Source organism: Pteropus alecto, unplaced genomic scaffold (assembly GCF_000325575.1).
Source record: "Pteropus alecto unplaced genomic scaffold, ASM32557v1 scaffold35, whole genome shotgun sequence".
In the NCBI taxonomy this organism is placed as follows: domain Eukaryota; kingdom Metazoa; phylum Chordata; class Mammalia; order Chiroptera; family Pteropodidae; genus Pteropus; species Pteropus alecto.
Window position 1 is genome coordinate 11,552,580 of NW_006437828.1, and position 10,630 is coordinate 11,563,209.

Sequence of the window (10,630 nt, forward strand, 5' to 3'; positions counted from 1 at the left end):
GATTTTATAATCCAAGAGAGGCAAGAAACACAACAGTGAGTGCACGGTTTAACAGACGTGGTCTGCCTTCCAATTCCCAGCCCCGCGCGTGGCAGATATTAATCATTCAATGAATAAATGATGGCTAAGCCCATTACTCGAAACGATCTTGTGATTTAGATGTATAAAACGTGTTAGATGGGAAAAATTTGTGGGCATTCTATTAATAGACGTGGAAGGGCCACAGCCTCTTGTCAGTAAGACCTGAGCTAAAAATATCGCAAAAGTGGTCATGTCATGAGATGTCGCTGTCACTAGCTGTCGATCTGTTGGATAGAACCTTTATCAGGCATAAGACAAAACAGTTTCCTGAGAAGGATTTATTCAGATGAGAGTTTGGGATTTTTCTCCTCCTTCTTCGGTTTGCGTGAATGTGTTCATTTATTGTCTCGCTGAGACCACACTGTTTCCTAGCGTTCTTTGTATTAATAAACACTAAGCTGATGGCTCTTCTGTTATTTTTGCAGCCTAATTAGTCAACACTTAATAGTAACTATTCTTAACTCACATTAATACATCAAATTTGCAAATTAGAGTCAACTATGATTTGCAAATTGAAGTTAATTAGGAAGTCCTATAAGGCACCTCAGAAAAAGGCCAAAACACTTTGCATACAAATCGCCAATTTAGGAGTCACAATTCCCCAAGTGCTTTTTGGCATACCTGTTCCTCTTCAGCTGTCCTCGGGGTCAGGGGGAAGAGGTGAGTGTTCCCAAGGTTAGAGATGGCAGAGAGAGTGGCTCCAAAGCCACCTTCTCCTAAGCACTTGCCACTGAGCTGCTATGCGCTCACTTTTTGTCCAGTAACAAAATCTAATAGTTTGAAAAACTGCGATCGATCGTTCATTAATGAAAAGAATGATGGTTTAGAGAAGAGTTTCAAAAATAATTAAATGCACGATAATCTGTTGAGATCCTCAAGTTATTGTTAGTTCTTATTCTTCTCATGGCATTTCAAAGTGCTTAAAAAAAAGTAAACAGTTATCTGCGACAGATATCTGACAGACACTTGTTAGTTAACATGTACGATAGCAAGGTTATAAATAGGTGCCTCCAATGATTAAGCCGGATGCTACGTCAAAAATGTACTGGCGTATAATTTGCCACATTCATGGAATAAAGAAATGGCACAACACACTACGCAGCAGTCGGCCGTAACGCTAGCTCTTCGCGGGGTCATAAGGATAGCTTTGGGTTTTGCTCACGTGGCTCGGCGCACTTGAAATCCATGTTTTGCAAAATTTTTACCTATCAAATATGGTATTTTCTCAAGTGACCTTTTTGTGGTTTTAATCCAATACATATAAATTTCCAGGACTTTTAAGCAGTGTGTATCAGCCATTGGAAATGTTAGGTCGATGATGACTTTTCAAGTGCAACATAACTTTGTTAAACTTTAAGAAATATTAGAGGACCTCCGATATTATCATTTCAGACACCTAACACCCCTTAGGGTGAGACAGTTGCGACTAATTTGGTGGCCTCCTATGCCTCTTATGTGTGGAGTTTGACCTTTGTAGAAGATTAATTTAAAAGGTTGAAGAAAAGTACATTTTGGTTATCTTGTGATTTGGGAAGGAAAAAAATCCCAATAACAATTTTTTTTTTTAGTAGTTTAAAATTTTTTTAAACAATTTCGAGAGAGAATTTCTTGCTAAATTAGAACTTTGAGATGCAGAGAGGTGCAGCTGACCCCAGTAAAAACCAGTAATTGTTCTGAGGAGTCTTCTCCTGAAGCCTCTGGGAAGCCTGGTTTTATTAGACTCTCTCTCTTTCTCTAAAGTAATATTTAAAGAGAGTAAAGTACAATTTAGTCATATTTCTGGACTGCTCCCACACGTTTATTCGAGAAGAGAAGAATGCTCAATCTAATTGACATTTTGTCCTAGATTTTCCCAGACTAATTTTATCTCTGGATCTCTGGAATCATTACGTAGCTTTTGTTCGTCTGTCTGTTTGTTTGAGCGCGATCTATTCATTTACTAGCTAAGAGTATTGGGAAATGGAGAGGTTACTTATTAATGTGAACTAGCTTGTCTTGGAAGACTTAAAACTGTGCCTGGTCCCATAACTAAAGCCCAGGGTTTTGCTGTCATACTATTGCCCCTGAAGCAGAAAGAATCGTGACATTCGGGGCTGCACACGGGTCTCGACACACTCGAATGTTTGTATTTCAGCTCTCACCTCAGTTGACCTAGGAACCACACCCGATGCATAAAATGGTCATGTGACTTAGCACTCAAACCAGGCAGGGTGTTTGAGAAGAAAAGGGAGTGTAGGAGAGTCCCACACCAAGACCAGAGGAAAGTTGGGACTGTGACCAACAGGGACACACGTTCACGCTGCATCTATGAACTTAACATCTGCTATAAAGACAGAACCATGAATTGATGACATTGAAGGCCAAGGACAAGGGCAAGAATAAAAAGTAGAGTTTTAATCCTCAAAAAGCCTTATCTTTTATTTTGTTGTGAGCAATTAAATATTTTTTGGCTCATAATCGAAATCAGACGTTAATTAAGAAGGATTTCGAGAGGCTTCTACTAAGCATTTTGAGGACATTTCATTCATCCCTGTCAGGGTGAATTATAAACAGCCTCATGGAACAGATGTCTGATGGCAGACAGAACGTGCGACGTCACTAGTGGCCACGACCGTGTTTTTCTCATGCTTCGCTGCTAAGTTTAGAAAATGCTTTACTTTGGGTCAACTCTACACATCAGTCTATGGACTATAGAATTAATTCAGTTCTTAAAAGATTGTTTTATGAAGATTATAACTGATGTTCAAAATCATTCTTTAAAACGTGCCCAACTCTACATTTTTCAAGGGCGTGATGCTAACAGAGAATCTCCTGTTTCTGCCACTCCTACCTGAGATTTTATATTTCGCCACCCGAGATTGCATCTACACAAGGAGTAAGAGAAACCGATCTCCAACACCCCGATTCATTTACCTGCTTACTTTGTAACAATGTCACTAAATATTTGGCCAAAATTGGTGCCAAGAGTCCTATAAATTGGATTTCAACCTTTGGATTCTTTCTTTCGTGACTGTGGAGAGTTAGGAAAGCATCACCAAGGAGCCATCGCTATCAAACTATTTTTAAGCGTCAGTCGAACATTTCGTATTGTTTGCTACTCGAGGTCAGAGCTACATTGATGCTAATTAGGTTCCTGTGGGAGATGACACAGAAAGCACGTTGGGCGGTATGGGTGCAGCGCACAGGCGCTGGTGGTCACTTTCTTTTTCTTGCTTGATAAATCACCTTTTAAGTCGAGACAGGGGGCCTCCCTTCTCTCCAGGAATTGAAAGCCCTGAGGTCTTTGTGTTGCAAAATTATGGGGCCTTGGAGAAGATGAGAAAAGATAGCCTTTGAAGTCTGATGGGCTAACTCCCACTCTTTGGAAAAGGAGATAATTGGAGACTCTGTTTGGAGGACCGAGTATGAAAATTAGTCTTTTTCTAAACGTGTGGAGAGGAAAGGAATAATTTTCTCTCCTGTGCCTGTGCGAGTCAGATATTTGTGTGTCTGCATCATTTCTGGCAGCATTGCGACAGTGGTGCGATATCATTTCAGCATAAATTATTCTAATTCTAAAATCTTTTGGCCACTCATATTTACCAACAGCTAGTACACTTTATCTCTGGGACCCAGACCTGCTAAGGAAGTCCAGGATTTAGGGAGGCTGCTCACACATGTGTGCAAGGGGCACTGACTTTGCTCCCTGTCAGTCACTGGCCAGACGGCAATGGCTGTTTTATTTAGAAGCCACCTAGGCGGTAGAGTGTTACAAACGCCACGAGTGTGCTTCATACTTGCCTTTAGTGGCATCATTAAATCATAATATAGGTAGAGAATAATATCTATAGTGAGGATAAAGAGTTCATAATTTGGACTAGAAAGAGGCAAGTACTATTGGATTTAGGCAGATTTTCATCTAAATCATTAATCCAATTTTTTTTGGTTCTTAAATTGTGAATCTTCAATTAGTGAAAAAACATATTCACCTAAAAAAAGTCTATCCCCAATCCATCTTCCCTAGGGAAATTTGATATAGTTCAAATTTTAAGTATCAAAACAGTAATTTTAATACACGTGAGACCTTAAAGTAACATCAATGACTCCTTTGAGTGATGCAAATTAGTCCTTATTTACTTACTTTAAAATTTTTATATAGTGTTGTCTATTTTTTAATTATTTCAAATAGAATTATAAAGATAGTGTTTGATAGATAGGAAAAATACAGATAAATAAAATCAAGAAAGCAAATTTAATGTTAATTCCACCAACTGTTGCAGGAAGCGACGCCCGACAGGAATTCGGACACGCAGACAACTTTGTTTAGAGGAAGGGGAATTTATTAGGCCGGCGGAGCGCCTGGAGGTAACAACTCCATGCACAAGCTCTGGTTAGATTTAGCACAGTTTATATACTTCTGCGGTGTCCATGCAAGGGACGCGTGATTCCTTTGTCTGAGGTTTTACATGTGCCTCCTTACTCAGGGTGGGGCGGGGGGCTTCAGATGGGGGGGCTGCCGGGGGGAGGAATTTTCAGACCACTGGTCTTACAGGTCGTTGGTTTTTGCAGAACCCACGACCTTGGCGTCATCAGCACCATTATAGGATTCTGGAATGAAGACAGGACTCCTAGGCCGTAAGCAGGGAGCAGCATTTATTGACACCGGCGCCTGCTCACCGGATTCCTGTCCAAAGGCTGAGCCCTAAATGTAACAGAACAAGCAGTTTTACGCAGTCTTGTTATTCTTACACGGCTACAGAGATAAGAATATTGGTTGGCAAGCCATGAATCAACAGATGTGAGCCGGAGAGTCCCTGAGGTGGGGGAGGGAGCTGGGGGAAACGTGAGCTGGAGAGCATAGGGCGGGATGCGGGGAGAGAGCAGATTTAACCGGCTGAGTCGGGCATTTCTGCAGGCCCTTCCCTTTGCCTTTTTTTTTAGATGCCTCCTCTGTCATAACCAGCTAGTAACAATGAACACGTATGAGGCACATCATTCCAGAATCACTCCAGAAAGTGCACACACACACGCACACACATCCACATCCATGCACACACACGACTGATGTGTTTAAAGGGATTTTCATACTAAGGGATTTTAAAGTGAATTCTGTACTCAGTTTTTTTGGTAACCACATTTTCCCACTCGTCAGCGCATTACCAGTGTGGTTTGTTTGTTTTTAAATAATTCTAATTCCATCCTTACACTTTAAGAAAACAGGTTGTCTTGCAACAGTTATAAATCTATTTGTTCAGTGTCAGCCATGTTTATAGTCTTTTTTGAACTCAAAGTCCTTGATGTCCTTGCTTGGAAGCAGCTCCTGTGAGCTGAGTGGAGTGTATGTAACCCTCGTGGAAATTCTTCTTCGCTGGTGCTCAAGGAGCACGGAGCCTGGCGGGAGACCCAGATCTCACACTCAAAACTGTGCGCGCAACTGTTTCTGAAATAAGTCACGCCCTTTAATTCTCGCTTCATTGCTGGAAGGGAAGCTTTGTAGCTGGGAACTGCTTTCGTACTGGAATCGAACGATAGTTCACCGTTAGGTGGTGCCAATTTGGCGTCCCATCTGACGCATTGGTGAGTTACACACTTAGAAGCTCTGCTGGCTCCTGGTGGGACCCCCTTCTGTCTTTTTGATGTGACAGTGGTTTTGTCCCATCTTCTTAGTTCAAGGGTGTCTTCACTGGGATTGTCTTTTCCTCTCGCCGTTTACTTCTGAAGATTTTTTATGACTCTTTCGGTGTTACTGCTTCAGTACTACATGTTATATGACAAAATATTTAAAAGTGGTCAGTGATAACACATCCCAAAAGGAAAGTGTATCTCTTGCCGAACTATGTTGTTGTCAGATTCGATGAACTGTGCATTAAAATTACAACTTAAAAATATGTCGTCACATTAAGTTACTCTGATTACTTAACCGAACCAAGATATGTGTTATTTAATCATTCTAGAGTCTGATAAGAGGAAAGCCTAATAATATCTAAAATTTCATGAGGACATCCTTTTAAATGCAGTAAAAATGACATCGAAGTCAATTAAATCTTATCTTTATTTCTATTTTCAATTAACAGTCATAGCATGTTATTCAGGCTTTAGAATGCATTTAAGTTAAGAAATAGTGTTAATGTTAGAATTTAGTGACTTTTTTGGATAATTGATTTACTTAAAATAATTTCTAGTTAAAATTTAATGAAAATGAATTACGGTAGGTTATACATATTTTAGTTTACATCAAATATAGTAGGTATACTGTATAACATTTTTATTTTAAAATACTAGATAGCAGTTAATCAACAGATTAAAGCACATTATAACATAATCTGAAAGTCCAGATTATTTTGTTGTATTGAAACTTTTTAAAATCAGATATTATTTGAAATACATGGAACATTTATAGAAAATATTTTTCTTTTTACTTGGTTTAGTGATTTTTGTTGTTTTGAGAATGAGATGTGAAGTGTGCAAAACATCACATTTAATGAACTGCATAAGACATCCGAATTATTGGTCTAGTAGTAGTTTATTGAAGTAGATGCATTACTCAAGATCACGTGTCTATATTCAGAAGATCTACAGATTAAATATGACAGAATCTCTTTCTATCTATAACTGATGAATGAGCAAGTAAATGGCCTTGATTTGGACCCACAAAGACAGGTATTATTGCACGCAGGTGTTACTCCTGTATGCATGGAACACCGAGATATTGAACTTGTTTGTGAATAAGTGAGGGAGGTTCAAGTCCATTTTGTTTATTCATAGGTCGGCATATGTGTGTGCATGTGTGTACACGTCTGTGCACGCGTGTGCGGTGAACAAGGGGACATACTAGACAAAATGAGTGTGAAGGCTCAAGTAAAAATCAGCTCATTTTATTTATCCCTGTTAAAAGTGATTATGGATAATACTTTCATTATCAAGAATATTTGAATAGATAGAAAAAAAGAAAAGAAAAACTCATCACATGTACAGACAAGTCCATTTTTTTATTTCCTCCCTCCATTAATTCAACCACTACTTAGTGTGTCATTTATCAGACATTGGAGATACAAAAATAAGCGATATTACGCCATGACCTTGATGAGCTTGCCGTCTGAGAGGGGAGGTTATCAAACATGTTAATGAACTCAGTCATGGTAGGTGCTAGGGTCAGGGTCTGCACCGTTTGTGGGGAAAAAATGAGGAATGAGTATTTCTGTCTAGTTAGGGAGGTGGTTAGGACAAGCTTAAAATCAAGGAAGTCATGTTTAAACGGAGTCTTAACAAGGCATCAGGCATGTAGCAGGTAAGCAAGCTAAGCAGATTTATTCTGAGCAGAATAAGCAGCAGGAGCAAAGGATGTGAGTGGCCGCAGCGGAACCTGGGGAAAGGTCCCCGAGGAGGGAAAGCAGTGCAGAGGGTGCCGGTCGGTTCGCTGTGTCCCTCAGCCGCCCGCAGTGGCCAAACCAAACACCGGGTCGTCTGTCTTCTCTTGCGACAGTTCGGGGGGGCCGCTGCTGGGTCAGGCGCCCCGGCGTCTGGCCGCCACCGCAGTCCCGGACGTACCCCTGTGAGCGTGGCATGGCTGCTGAGTATGTTCTCCGTCAGCTTGCCTTTTCCAAAGCGTTTCTTGAAGGTGCATTTAATTCACCCAGGGAGTTAAGGCTGTTAAATATTCTCAGCCATTCGGTCCCATGAAGAAGAGTCATTATTTAACAGCGTGGACCCAGGGTCCTTCCCGGGCATCCTGGAATCTATCATAGGGGAAGCCGAAGGACAGGGTGGGTAGGTGCCTAGGCCTGCATGCATTTTGGAAGGTTGGCCATGGAAGGGTTTTTGACAGAGTCACATGACATTGTAGCTTGCAAACCGTTTGGGTGGGTAAACGTGATTTGTACCCAGTTAATGGAACATCACACACGTTACTGAGATAATTTTGTGGGGTGTGTGTGTCTGTGTGCGTGAGTGTGTGTAAGAGAGAGAGACAGAGACAGAGATAGACAGACAGACTGTGTGTGTGTCTGTGTGCGTGAGTGTGTGTGAGAGAGAGAGACAGAGACAGAGATAGACAGACTGACAGACAGACAGACAGAAGTCCATTTGCCACGGCCAGTGGGATCCTCAAATACAGGAGGAAGAGTGAGGGTTTTGGAAATGTTAGGGCTTACTATTTATCAGTTGTTTTGTTTTTGATGAAAAAAAATACAGGATTGTGCATTTAAATAAACATTACTTTAGAACAGTTTTACATTTATAGAAAAATTACAGAGATAGTACAGAGTTCCCATACACCCCTCACCCAGCCTCCTCAGTTATTAACGTCTTCTGTTATTCTGGGATATTCGTTCCAGTTAAAGACCCAGGGATGACCGATGGTCGCTAAGGAGCATCTGCATTTTACTGACGTCTCCGCCCATCAGCTCCCGTTCGGGGATCCCCTCCACACGCCCCGCAGCAGTCCCCCCCACCTCCCGGCCCCTCGTATCTTTGGCAGCTTCCCAGACTTTCCGTTTTTGATGACCTTGACCATTTCAGGAGCGCCGGTCCAGTATTCCGTGAAGTTCCATCGATGGGATTTGTTTGGTGTTTCCTTACAATTAGACTGAGGTTATGGGTATTTGAGATAAAGTTCACAGAGGTGAAGTGACGTTTTCACCTCATCCTGTCCGGGGAACATACTATCAATATGAATTAGCACTGTTGACGTTGACCTTGGCCCGCCGGCCCGGGGAGTCGGTCAGCTTTCCCCACTGCATAGCCCCTCCGCTGACCACGTCTATTCCATCCTCTTGAAAGAAGGTTGCTATGCGCAGCCCCAACGTGAGGGATGAGCAGTTATGCACCGTGTCCTCGAGGGCGGAGTATGCTTTTTTTATAAACATAAATTTTGTGGAACCTTACTGCATGAGCTATCTGTTTTTTCTATTAATTAGTTAGGCCATCTCTTTATACTGATACGGACTCGTGGATGTATGTTTTACCCCTCGGGTTATAGGCCTACTACTTTATTTATTCTGCTTCTCGAATCATTTCGGCTTTGGCCGTTAGGAACTTTTGCAGCTGCATCCGTGTCCCTCTGGCACGGACCCCTGTCGCTGTGTGTGTGTGTGGCGCTTCCTCGCTTCTGGCACGAGAAGACATTTATAAATATTTCTATGTCTGTCTCGGGCTGAACGTGAATCCATATGGTGTCTGTGACTCACAGGTTGACACGCGGGTCACGACAGCCTCCCCTCCCTGCTCACCTGTAAACCACACTCCAAATGTGAGAAAACTGACACCCATTTCCCTTTATCCGTTTAATGGATTTATCTATTCGACTCCAGTGGACACGCCTGCGGTGGGGACGACTGTGTCACCTGTAACGGGTGTTCACGCGCAACGCCGTTGGTTTCGGTCTCACAGACAAGTGGCCATCAGCGAACACTTTTCCTCTACCCGCTTCCATGAAGTTGTCCCATCCCTTCGTGACATAGTCAGCTTCTCTTGTCAGACTGCATTCCTTCCTAGGGTCCTCCTGCCTCCTGAAGATTTTTTTTTTTAAAGTTTTACATCCGTTAAGATAACTTTGGGCTATGAAGATGTGTGAGTTTTGACAAAGGCATAATGTCATCTATTCACCATGGCAGGTGTCATACAGAATAACATCACTGTCCTAAAAAGTCCCCTGTGCATCACCTGTTCAGCTCTCATGGAAGGCACTGATGCATTTATCCTGCTACGGCTTCTTCCTCCAGAATATCATAATTTGAATCATACAGCAATGTAGCCTTTTCAGATCGACTTATTTTAATGAGCAATATGATTTCAGATGTCATGTGTGTCTTTTCGTGGCTTGATAGCTCTTTTTTTTTATGACTGAATAATTTTGCATTGTGTGAGTGTGTAACTGCCTCTTTATTCATTCAGTTTAAGAACACCTTGATTGTTTCTAGTTTTTAATAATTATGAGTAAAATTGCTGTAAACATCTGCACGCGGGTTTTCACGTGGAAACGAACACATTTCACATCTGTTGAGTAGACGCCTCGGCGCTCGATCACTGAATCACAGGGAAGGATGCGCCAGCTCTGTGAGGCAGGGCACAGTTCCTTTCAACTCTGCATTTTCAGCAGTAATAAATGAGAGTTTCTGTTGCTCCACATCCTCGCCATCAAGGACATTGTTAACTTTTTGGATTTTAGAAATGCTAATAAGTGTGTAGTGGTGTGTCCTTGTTATAATTTGCAGTTCCTTAATAAAAGTTGATATACAGCATCTTTTCATAAAGGCTGTCTGCCAGCTGTATGTCACCTAGATCTAGGGCCAAACATTCTCGTATTTCTTTACATTTTCTCTAGTTGTCTCCTTGATTCATTATTTCACCCATTCCATGAAATTGGCACCTACTGTGTGCAAGGACTGCCTCGGATAAGATGCCAGAGAATTTTTGTCAATGATGCAGTGAACATACCATTCAGACTCCTTGTTCATGCGGTATTTTGGTTTATGGATTAATATTTTCTTTCCAGTTTAATTGTGTGTTCTTTTAAGGGGCTGAGCTCAGCTCTTTAAATCTTTTGTAATGCTACATCCTCCTCACCCCACAC